The 12,211-nt window shown below is 39.2% G+C and overlaps 1 protein-coding gene across 3 annotated transcripts in view; it reads left to right on the top strand.

The window, feature by feature from the left end:
* Nucleotides 1-5,565: 5,565 nt before the first annotated feature.
* Nucleotides 5,566-12,211, top strand: part of CAPN6 (calpain 6) — a 44,024-nt gene continuing 37,378 nt past the window's right edge. The window contains exons 1-2 of one of the 3 annotated variants that reach the window (XM_053917639.2): nt 5,578-5,694; nt 11,025-11,150. The gene's annotated coding sequence lies outside the window, so the exon portion shown is untranslated. Of the gene's footprint in view, nt 5,695-10,998; nt 11,151-12,211 lie in introns of all 3 variants that reach the window. The other 2 variants (XM_045188518.3, XM_024551658.3) reach the window with 2 other exon arrangements.

Raw genomic sequence — 12,211 nt, 5'->3', positions numbered from 1 at the left:
TGACAAAGAGATACTATCATTTCCCTCAGGACTCCCCTGTTTCTCAAGTTTTGAAATCCCAGAAGACAGTTCTACTTGATTTTCCAAGCACTTTTCGTGAGTGTGTTGGGCCTATCTCAGAGTCTCTTGCTAAGTTGTTACTGATTTCCATTTTAAGTGTGTCTGGAATCCATTGCTAAGTATTTACTGCACATCTACTTGGTGCTTAGCTCTGCTTCACACTATGGGGAGTGCAAAAGCCAGAGCTATTGTCTTTAACCCGGTAGAGGGGTAGAGGTCGTGGCTAATCTGAGAGATACAAACAGACTTTTTTCTTAACTATTGTTACATATATCAAGTGCTTACTCATTGGTACATGACAATGTTAATGTTAAGCCATAACGTTCAATCTAGTCATGACCTTGAACCTATGCACCTAATATATGTAACAATATATAGTTAAGAAAAGAGTTTGTTTCTATCTCTCAGATCATCTGGTGACCTTCAGAGGGTTAAGGAGTTTACCAATTGAGGAAACCAAATGCACACATGAAACAGATGGAGAATAATTAACTAGAACCTTGTGTGATATGAGACTGAATCAAAGGGAGATGATTATTTAGAGGTTGCAGATGAATGAGGGAGGAAAAAGACATCATGAGAAGGTTGAAGAATCAAAGGATACTCAAGACTTGGGTAGATGAAGTGTTGCTACTTCATCTCCCCACTGACTTCATGAAGGACAGTCAGTGGGGACACATCTTGAGTAAAAATGTGGTAATAGGGTTGAATCATGCAATGCATCCAGTTTGAATGAGTAGTTGATCTTTGACTTTGTTTTCCATCTTTGCCTTGCACTATTTGGCTTCAGTCCACCTTGTACTATGCTTCCTGGCCTGTGAGTTCTGGGTCATCTAAATTCCTGACCACTCACCTTGCCTTCTGTTTATGTTCTTGCCTACTTTTGCCTGCTACCCAATACTCTGTTCTGGAGCTGACCCTCAGCTACAGTGTATGTTTAAGGCTTGGATGACATCTGTATCCAAAGCAGCCTCCACAGCCAATCTTTTCCAGCCCTGATTTCCCTATCTCAGCAGCAGCCAGTGGTGGTTATGTTCCTGAAAATTTTGTCCAGCCCTGAGAAATGGAACACAAAGACCATCTAGACCAGCAGCAAGGAGTACTGGAGAAGCCAATCATGGAAAATGACTAAAATGACATCCCTTGGTGGAGGAAAGGCTTTGGTGAATAAGCAGAGGAGTGTAGATTTGATAATAGTCAGAGATTAGACATGTCTGTAACCATTTATTTCAATTACTAGCAACAGAGGTTTCCTTTGACTAATATTGAGAAATGAGAGCCCTTTACTTGACAAGGCAAATTAGTTGCTTTCTTTAATTAAAGGAAATTCTGCTGACAGCCTAGTGAAGCATATTTTTGTTTTAACCAGGCCAACAGGGAGAACGTCCAATTTAGTCCCTTCCAAAATCTTGGTTGACCTACACCCCACACTGGCCCAAGGCTATTTGCTTTGGAATCTGACAGACCATCCTCTTCCATGGCTTCTGTTCACACTCTCACAGGCCTTGGGGAATTGCAGAGTCAAAAGAGGCAGGAATGGCAGTTAGCTGGCCGAAACCAGATGGAGCTGCACCACAGACACACTACACTGATATGCAGCAACCCCAACACATACACACAGAGTAAAGCTGGCTTTTCCCCATATGAGAACTTGATTTTACAACCTAGGTTTGGAAAATTATCTAAATGGGGAAAATGATTGGGCTAGGGATGAGGCTGGTGGATACAAAAGAGCTGAACCCAGGACTTGAGAGAAGGCTGAGATGGAATTAATCAAAATCTACAACAACTTGCTCCACAAATCCTGGGCTACTGGATCTAAAGGCTCCTTTAGATGCTTTTGAAGGAGATCAAAACTTTTAAAGAAATAACTAAAATTCAAGACTTTTCTCAGCATATGAAACAAACAAACAAACAAGCAAAAAAGAGTACAGACTGAGAACTTCCACAAAATAAACAGACGGTTGATCTTTAACTCATTGAGGGCTGAGATCCTGTGTCTCATTGCTCACACTTTTATCACCAGGACCTTGCATATTATCTAGCACAGAGTAGGAGCTTAGTAAATACTTGTCAAATGAATAAGTGAATCACAGTTATAATTACAGAAATAAATATTTATTAAGCCCCATTTTATATCAGTCAATGTTCTAAATATATGTCTTAACTAGCTGATTGAATTCTCACAACATCCCTCTAAAGTGGGCCTATTAACACTTCCATTTTATAGAGCAGGAAAGCAAGGCTCAGTGGGATTGTGCTTTGTCCAAAGATATACAAGTAATAAGCAACAGAGCTTAAATGAACTGCTACTTGCTAAGGGAAGGCAGGAACACCCTGGCAATCTTTTGACTATTTGTGGTCTCTTAGTATTGATAATTATTAACCAAATATTGATAATTATTAACCACGAGGCAGACCCAAGGTGGTGATTCTTTATTATATCACCTGCCTAGGATCCTACCCTCAATCTCCTTTGTCATCTTACCATACATGCATACATCACTTCTTTCTTCATATTGTAATCCTACTCATTATTAAAGATCCAGTTCAAATTTCATCTCCTTTACTAAGCCTGCACTGACTACTCTTGCTAGAAGAGCATCCCCCCTCTGTCTCTCTCTCTGTCTCTCTGTCTCTCTTCAGAACTCATATAGCAACCGTGGGCCATATCGCTATTTGATACTACATAGCATGTTGGTTAAAAGGTAGAATTTAGAGTCAGGTTGGGATTTAAAGTTTAGCTCTGCCAATTTACTAGGTGTGTAATTGTGGGCAAGTTACTTAACCTCTCCATGAGGAGCATGATCTTTGAACTGGAAAGAGAATTAAAGCCCAAGATAGTTGAGGGAATAATAAGGGATTACTTAGTTTCCTTCAGTGAGTTCAAGTTTCCAGGCCCAGACAAATTACATCTGAGGCTACTAAGAATGGCTACTAATATGCATATGTGGTTAAAGAGCCAATCTTAATAACCTTTGAGAAATTATGGCAAAATGAGAGGTGCAAAGAGGCTGACACACATTGTTTTGATTTTTAGTGAAAGGGGGTAGTGGATTTGCAGGGTACAATATATACATCCTGAATATTGTAGACTAGTGAACATGGCCTTGGTCTTTGGCAGAAGTATAGCATGCACAATTAGGCAGATCATTTTTGAGGCTATAGAAAGGGGCTGGAAACCACTAAGGGTAAGCATGAGCTCACTAAAAGCAAGTCATGCTTAACTAAGCCCATTTCCTTTTTTGAATGGGTATCTAGAAAAAGTCTTATAGTATCCTCATGGAAAAGATGGAAAAATAGGAGCTGGGTAGCAGCAGAAGCTATGTGGATTGACTCAAGTTTGAATAACTTTATTAAAAGTGATTGGTAATAGGGGAGGGTTTTAAGGTTATGCTGCAGTATCCTGTCCTGTGCACTAGGTCATCTTGCTAATCTGGTTAACCAAATACGCAGATAACGAAACTTGGTGATATAGAGCATGCATTCTCAATGGGAGTGATGTCACCCCCAAAAGAGCAAAAATTGGTTCTTGAAGAGTGAAAAATATTTTATATACAAAACAGATATACATGCAGTACATAAACATGCATACAGTATATCTATGTTATTAAAACTTCACAAAGAGAGATTGGGGGAAATGTCTAAAGAGGCTCTTTAGAAATGTGCTTTGAAAAGTTGAGAAACTTTGGTATAGAAAATATGATATTCTAGATGAGAGACTCAATATCTAGAAAAAACATTTTTACCCAAAAAGGCAATGATTACTGAGAAGTCAGGTGATGTCCAGCATTTGGGTTAAAATAAAAGTTAATTAGATAAGCATAGAATCAGGCAAATAATAGTACTTCATGCAAGAAACAAAAGAAGGTTTTAAATAGTCTACAAGTTACACAATGAGAAGATCTATGCCCAAAAGACAACCAGAATGGCATAAGATCTGGAAACCGTGTCCCGTGAAGCATGGTTTAAATGAATTGAGGATACTTAATCTAGGGACAAAAGACTGGGGGTGACATGACAGATATTTCAAAGCTCTGTCATGTGAATGAGGAATTAGAAGTAGTTTGTGTAATGCTCAGTTTTGCTGAACCTAAGTAATGTTTTAACCACTAGGGGATGCCTAAAGTTGGAACAAAATGTTTTACAGAGCTATCCAGATATTAGGAAGATATTTCTGCCCTGAGTAGTAGGGTATGTATGGCCTCTAAAGTTCCTTTTAATTCTCAGAATCCTTACTCATTTAAAAATTTTGGAGGTGGAAAAGATGGCTGAAAATGATGAGCACAGACAAGACACCTACCCTTAGTTTCAAAGCCAAAGAGCCACAATGTGGGGGACACTGGTGTGAATAATCTGTCATTCAGGAACCAAATTGGGTACCAATATTTAAAACTCTAATTCTCCTGGGCTCTGGCATTTTATATTGCTACCTATCTCTAGCTCAATTTCCATCTTGGCATAGAGGGAGAAAAGCCACAGAGGCAGCTGTGGGGAAATGTCAAGGGGGAGGTCTCAGAGATCACAGTTAAAGAACTGCTCAGATGTTTTATGGAAATATAGGGAGAGCACACTTCCTTTGCTTCTTAGGCCTTACCTTGCTGACTTGTGTTCTCTCTGTCTTTCTCCTGACTAGCCAAAATAAGATTTGGTTCAGGGATAGGGATAGATGGTAGTAGTTTCAGGTTGAAAGGTAAACATCACATTGGTTGGGAGAGCTGAGGAATGCGACAAAAATTAAATGAGATGTAAAAACCAAAACTATTTGTGAATTGTGTTCCTGGAGTTGTGTCCCAGTGAATGTCTCAGGGAACAGGACCTTGACTGGGATACAGCATAGTATTTTACATGGGTCTGACTATCATGCTGAAGCCTCTTGGTTGGCCTTTCAGAGCAAACAGTTATTTGTTCTACTGTCCCCTAACATTTCCAGGAAGAATCTCCACAGTCTTGTTGCTAGAAATTAAGCTTAAAAATGTCATGGCATCAAACTCCCTTAACCACCCTCCTAATGCTCCTTGCTCTCTGCCCTTGGCCAAATGTAACCTGCTACTTCACAAAACAGCCTTTTCTTCCCTGTGCCCCATTAGCTCTCCTTTCACTCCCACAAGCTCGCTGAAGTCTTCATCACTGTCATAGATCTGTGTATAAAGGGCCTCATCTGCAGACTAGCCCACAAGAACTTTCCCAATACTTTAAGATTTTTTTTTGCCATGTCCTCTCTGAAGTAACGCCTATGTCTGCACTATTAACCCTGAGATAGAAAATTCAGAGGTTTGTCAGACTTCTCCTGAAAGTCCTTTTTTTCGTGGAAGTGAAAGAGCTTTCAAATGTGGCTTCTTGAGTTTTCCAGTTTGTTGGTGGCTGGATCTGGAGTGGGCATCCCTTCTGCACATCTGGCAGGGGTGCTTTCCAGATTTTCCTCATGACTCAGGATCAGTTTCTGACTGCTAGGCGGGGCAAAGTCTCCTGAAGTTTCTGGGAGTCACCTCCCCCTGTGAGCAGAGTTTGGTACAGCCCAAATAGTTTTCAGGTTAAGAAAGCAGGAATCTGTTCAGCCGTACTGACTGAACAGACTTTGTAGGGGTTACCTGGCCAAGAGCAGCAGAAGCAGCAGCAACTTGGATAACTCAGGTGAGTAGAGAGGGCATTCGCAAACTTATCCTGGAATTTTATTTGCTGGATAACTCGGTGTATAAAAGAAGTGAAGAAACTTGAACTTTATAGTTAATCAAAATCCACAGCTATAATTTTATGGTTTGTCTGAATTGAATGTGCATGTGTAATAGCAGTTTGGAAACTTCCAAACTAATGGAATTTTCTGATTGGTTATTTTTGGGTGTGTGGGGGATGATTGTGGTTGTCTGGCAATGAGATTGTTCCGGTGATAGCTGTTTTTTTCTTTTTTCTTTTTTTGTCTTCTGTTCCCAGGAATCCCCGGTAAGAAAGGACAAGCTTTCCCTTAGGCAAGTGAGAGGGAAAACCCAGGCTGACTGTCAAGGATTCATTCTAGCTCCTGCTGAGCCATAGCTGTGGGCAAATTATTGAAATGCAGACAAAATCTTGGAACCACACTGTACAAAAAGCTTAAAGCCCTGGAAGGGGGGTGCATGGGCTGTGCACTGTTGCACAGGATGGAGTGACAGCAGAAGCTGTCCTGTTTGCACAGTTAGGAGTCCCCCTGCCCTGGTGATAGGTTGATCTTGGCTTATTTTATTTTCAGCCCCTGGCTGGCCTGGTTTTGTTCTTCTCTAATTCTTGATTTGGTTTAAATTTTGACTTGCAGTTGTGGTTCGACCCTCCCCACCCCATCCACCCACAACACTGCCACTGGTGTCCTAGGGGCTTCAGTGGGTGGGATGGAGCGCAGAAAAGTATGGGAGAATTGCAGTTGAAAATTGGTTCTGAAGATTTGGAGCTTGAAGTTTGATGAAAAGCACATAGGAAAATTAAACAAGTTTTGCTGTCCTGACAGTTACTTTAGCTTCAGGATAAAGCATCCTGGTTTGTACCGATGTTTTATTGAACTTTGGCTAATGTCTCATTTAAAAATCTTTGCTGTGAAATTAAGAACATCTTATAGTCTAAAATAATTTTTTTAAGATTCTTTGGGGGCTGCTAATTAACTCTTTCATTCCTCTAGCAGTTTGAATGCATATATGTGTGCATGCCCATGTGAGTGCACATTTGTGTGTGTCTGTGTGAATAATTTGTATTTAAATAGCATTCTTTATGTATCCTTAGAGTCCCTAGCAGACTACAGAAAGTCTAAACACACTTGTGTAGTCAGTAATGAGTTAAGAAACGTGCTTTCTGCATCCTTTGTATGTTTTTGGTTCATAAATTAAAAGCAGAAAAAGCCCGTTTGTGACCCCCAAACAGTGTTTCTTTGATTAGCCTTGATTTGAAATCATCTCAGTTTCTGACAGCTTGAAATTTAAAAACAAAACTCTGAAGTGCATTCTTATAAGAGGACAATGAGAATTTACCAAAGCAATGTCTCGAGGATTTGTATTTGTGCACTTACCCCCGACTTTTTAAAATTGTGGTAAATATTTCAGAAGGTCCTGGTTTTAGTGCCAGCTCTGTCATTAACTATGTAACCTCGGGCAAGTCCCTTCACCTTCCTGTAAAAGCAAGGATTTGGGTTAAGTGATTTCTAAGAGTTCTTCTAGCATAATGATATAGAAATTGGGAATAGATTCTCACAAGGCTATAAAATTAGACTTATAGGATGAGTTTATTTATTTAAGAGGGATAAAACAAGCAGTGGAGAGCAAGTCATCCAAAAAGGAAAGGTAGAAAAGCGAAGATATATTGAATGGTGGACGAGCAATTTTATATTGGTCTTTTAAATGGCCTTGAGTATCTTATTTAAAGCATGTGATTAAATCTCCTCATTTTCTACTGAGGACAGAAAAAAGGACTTAGTTTGTAAAAAAGAATGTTTCCTAATACTACTGTCTTACATGGGTTATCCTTAACAGTTAATAAGTATTTTCATAACTTAATTTCATTAGATTCCCTCCAATAACACCACAAGGTGTACGGGGCAGCCATCATATTCCCATTGTGCTTATGGGGAAACTGAGGGACACATGTTAATTATACCAAATGGCAATATTTGAGACTTGATACTGGATCTCTTGGACTACCTGTGTTCTTTTTATGATTCTGACTTTCTTTTTATTTTTTGATAGAATTCTTCAACAATAGAATTTGTAAAAAAATGTGTACTCATTTTTCCTTTGAATGTCTTTGAATAGAGTCTTCTCTCTGGGTAAATTTGATGTGTCCTAGATAAGGCTGGATCAGAGGACTTTTATGATCCCTTTCAGATCCCAGAATATCTGGCTAACAATTTGAATCTGAACAACTATTTGTCTTTTGGTAGATGTTTGCCCATAGATGTGGGCTAGGATTCTTCCTATGTAGACATGGAAGCTCTATTCTCTGTGTAACATGTAGATGCTGAATTGTTATTACTCTTCCCTCTCCAAGCCCCATTACTCGCAATGCACCACTCCCAGGTGTGAGAAGAACTGTTGATTGTGGATAAAGTGACTCCTACTTTGTACCAAGACAGAGTTAGGTCTTCTGCATTCAGTTTGCTTTTCAAAAACTCCCAATTGCACCCTGTCTTGTGTAGCTCAGTAGATTGAATGCCAGACTATGAACTAAAGGGTTGCTGGTTCAATTCCCAGTCAAGGCACATGCCTGGGTTGCAGGCCAGGTCCTCCATTGGGAGCATGTGAGAGGCAACCACACATTGATGTTTTCTCTCCCTCTCTTTCTCCCTCTCCCACTTTCTCTAAAAATGAATGAATGAATGAATGAATAAATAAACTTCCTAATTGTTTTACCTCTAATTTTGTCCCAAGTACACCACTAGGGCAAAACTGGAGAAAAGGAAAAACTAGTTAGGGACAATACACCACAAGCCATGCTCTTTTCCTCTCTCCACCTATAATGCCTTAGCTTACCCTGCCATTCATCCAAATCAACAGAAGTGTGTAAACCACAGACTGGGTTTCCTCTATCAGTTAATATTTCTCTTTAATAAACTGAGTTAGATTTCACTTTTTAGAGTAAAATATGGTTCCTACTCTAAAACTAACCCACAGGTAAAGAACAAATGATTTTCCTCTTAAGTTTGCCCACCTCCCCAAGCTTTCAGTCCAGTGAGTAGCAGAAGCTTCCTCTCCTAACTGCAGTGTTGTGTTCTACGTGGCAGGCTCCTTCAAATTGCTCTGGCAATTCTCAACTTCCTATACTCTGTATCCACCCCTTCTACTTGCCTTGATCCACTTGGCCTTTTTCCTTCTTTGCCCTCTTCCTCTAGGAAGTGGGTGCAAAATTCTAATAGTATTGTTGAAGACCATTATTGCAGTGTAAACCCCACACTCGCCACCCATGATACTTGTCTCAGGAAAAAGTTGTTTCTCTCCTTAGATGTGTATGTTCCCTTTGTTACCTGTTTGGTAGCAAGAGGCTCTTTTCAGTTGATAAGCGTAAGTCCCTAGATTTGATTGTATTTATGGAGTTTCTTAATATGTGGGTACTAAGCTAAAGGTTCTCTCTTCTTCATAGTTGAGTGCAGCAAGATAGCCAAAAAGGGACATACCTTTCTTCACTCTCCTACTCTCTGACAGAGCAAGTTGCTTATGCAAACCCAACTTACAAATTTCTGGGTTTCTAAACGTTTTCTGAGAGTTAACTAATGAACCCTCAAAAGTCGAATGTTTGGATTCTCCCATGATCATCAAACCATGTAAAGAAAGAACTTTTTAAGTTTTCACCATGACAATAAATTCTAGGCAGGATGCCTCAAAGTTAGGTGTTATGTTTGCTTTGGAGAGTTTTCCCTACTTGAGCTGAAAAAAAGATTTCCTTTTTTCAAAAAAGGTAGTTACAAAAAGAAGCAGTATGGTGTGATGGAAAGCTGAACATTCCACAGCTTTAAGTTGAGGCATTACACAGACCCATGTTTGTGTTGGTTCTGCAATTTTCTAGTTGCCCTTCCTGTGAGCTGCCATTTATACAGATACAAAAAGAATGGGACAGATAATATCTACTAAACTTGGCTTCCATGAAGAGATCATGAACATAAATGTACATTCCAAACAATGACTTGCCATATAAACATGAATTTTCTATATAACACATTCATCCATTTAACAATTGTTTCCTGAACAATGGTTGTGTGCCCAGCTCTGTGCCAGGCAATGAGATGGCTTACAGTGTATATCTTGCATTTATGGAGCCCTTTCTAGTTATTCAAAACACCTTTATACTAACCATCTCATTAGTTACAGTCACTGTGTAGAGGGCAGGATAGATAACCCCACTTTCCCAATGTGAAAATTGAGTCACAAAGAAACCAGTGGTCACAGCAAATGGAATATAGTTGTCCTAATAACTAGTCAGAATGGGGTCAATTCTACTCCTTCAAGGTGAATAGGGCATGGGAGTACAGTTGTACTCTAATGAAAATCTGTCAAAGTTTAGGTTGATAGCTGCTATTCCTTACTTTTTACTGTGAGCCCACAAAATGCAGGTCTAAAGACTTGACCTGTTCATACCAGCTATGCATCCTGCCTCTGAAAGAGCCTCCTGGGATCACACTGGTTCTTAAAATCAAACCTGATTTTCTTTGCAATGGATACTGCTTTAGTCTCTAGACAGGTTGTCTTTTTATTACAGGGGTCCCCTTTGCAGGCTCCTGCTTGCCTAACCATTCACTGAGTAGCAAGGAAGACTGGTGGGGCAGAGGGCCTTCCCAAGAACAGGAAATACTCATTTATCCAAAATGATTAGGGACTAGGAGGTTCTGGCAAACTAAATATCTTAATTGTCTCAGACTATCCCCCATTTACAGTCCTCAGCCTCTGGCAATCCACCAAAACTTTTCAGGGAAAGCAAGAGGCACAGTAGTCTTTGTTTTAAGTTTGAGCACATGAAAAAATTGGGGTTCATTTATAACAGGCTCCACAAAGGAGCCTGGGCAGTCCTTCAGATTGGCTCTGATACTGCTTAATGGAAAATTATTACTGATACCATCCATGACTTCAAGTACAATAAAATACACTTTAATTTTTAAACATAAGAGCGGATTTAAAACTGAAGGCATTTCTGTATTTTGCAGTGTCCCATAGCCTTCAGTTTGAAAACACAAATGTTGATATATAGGACTATGAAAAATTGTGGTTATTTTTAGCTTCTTATTCCTTGGATTCAGAAAAATGGTAAGCTTGTTTATATATTTGTATACTGTAGGTTACAAAGAACATTAAATTAACATATTTTATGGTTTTCAAATGGTAAGACTGCTTTACCAATAAGACATTTCAATATAATACTGAAAGGACATGAAATAAGATAGTAGAGAAGTCTGATTATATTACACTTTTTTCTTTCTTTTTTTTATACTCACCCAAGGATATTTTTCATTTCCTTTTTTGGAGAGAGAGGAAAAGAGAGGAAGTGAGAGACTGAAACATCAACGAGAGAGAAGCATTGATTGGTTGCCTTCATATGCACCCAGACTGGGAATCTGGGAAGGGACCAGGGATCCTACCATTAACACCAAGGTGGGATAGGGAGAAAAACAGGGGAGGGGGAAATTGGGACAACTGTATTAGAACAACAATAAAAAATAAAAATGAATAAATTTAAAACAAGGCTGGGGATTGCATGCACCGGTGCCCAGACCAGGGATGAACCTGCAACCCGAGCATGTGCCCTGACTGGGAATCAAACCAGCAACCACATTGGCCAGGGCTATATTACACTTTTTATAAAATAGCCACTGCCACTTTATTAACTGGTTTTTGAGCTGTGTTACCTACACATACTCTTTGAAGTGATAATTAGTCCTTTTTTCACATCTTGTCCACATTTTAGCAGTACTCTGACCTTAGAATTTTTATTTTTAACCCTCATGTGAACATAGAATATACACACAGTTAACCTTAAAATATATATTTGAAATAATTGGTGCCATGTAAATTTCACAACCCCCCTATTATCTACCATTGAATGTCAGGAGAAGATCATTAAAGTCATTACAAATATATTTTTGTGACCAAGCAAAGGATTAAAAAACTAATTATCACCCCGAGGCTATTTAAAATCAAATTTGCCTTTCAAGTTAGCCTCATAAAAACCAGTTATTATTAGGGGCATTTGAGTGTGAGGCACTCTGATATACATTGCCTGAAGAGCCACTGTATTAGTGGCTCTATTTAGTCATGTGAGATTTTTTTTTTAGAAAAGAAAGCAGCAGTATATTGCCATGGGATAAGAATCTATAGTCCACCAAATTGGTGTAATTGAATTTCAGAGTCTGCCTTTTATCAAGGGCAAATTATTGCACATTAGACTTTGAAAAAGAAAGACATAAAATCTTTCTGTCTTTCCTTGTCTTTGGAGGCCATCTGCTCTGAGCTCTGTTTCTTGCATTAGCCTTTCTGACCACTAGTAAAAATGCAAAGCTCTTTAATGATAAAAGGGAAGGATCTGTGTAAAAGGGCTTGTTAAAAGTGAAAGGAGTTGCCTCTCCCCTCAAGCACAAAGTGTGTGGCCCTTCAGGGCACCAACTTATTCTGAATGTAGTAAACCAATTTTTCTCTTTATCACAAATTAAAAATTG

The sequence above is a fragment of the Desmodus rotundus genome, chromosome X, assembly GCF_022682495.2.
Source record: "Desmodus rotundus isolate HL8 chromosome X, HLdesRot8A.1, whole genome shotgun sequence".
Lineage (NCBI taxonomy): Eukaryota > Metazoa > Chordata > Mammalia > Chiroptera > Phyllostomidae > Desmodus > Desmodus rotundus.
The sequence above is the reverse complement of the archived record's forward strand: the minus strand, read 5'-3'. Positions and strand labels throughout refer to the sequence as shown.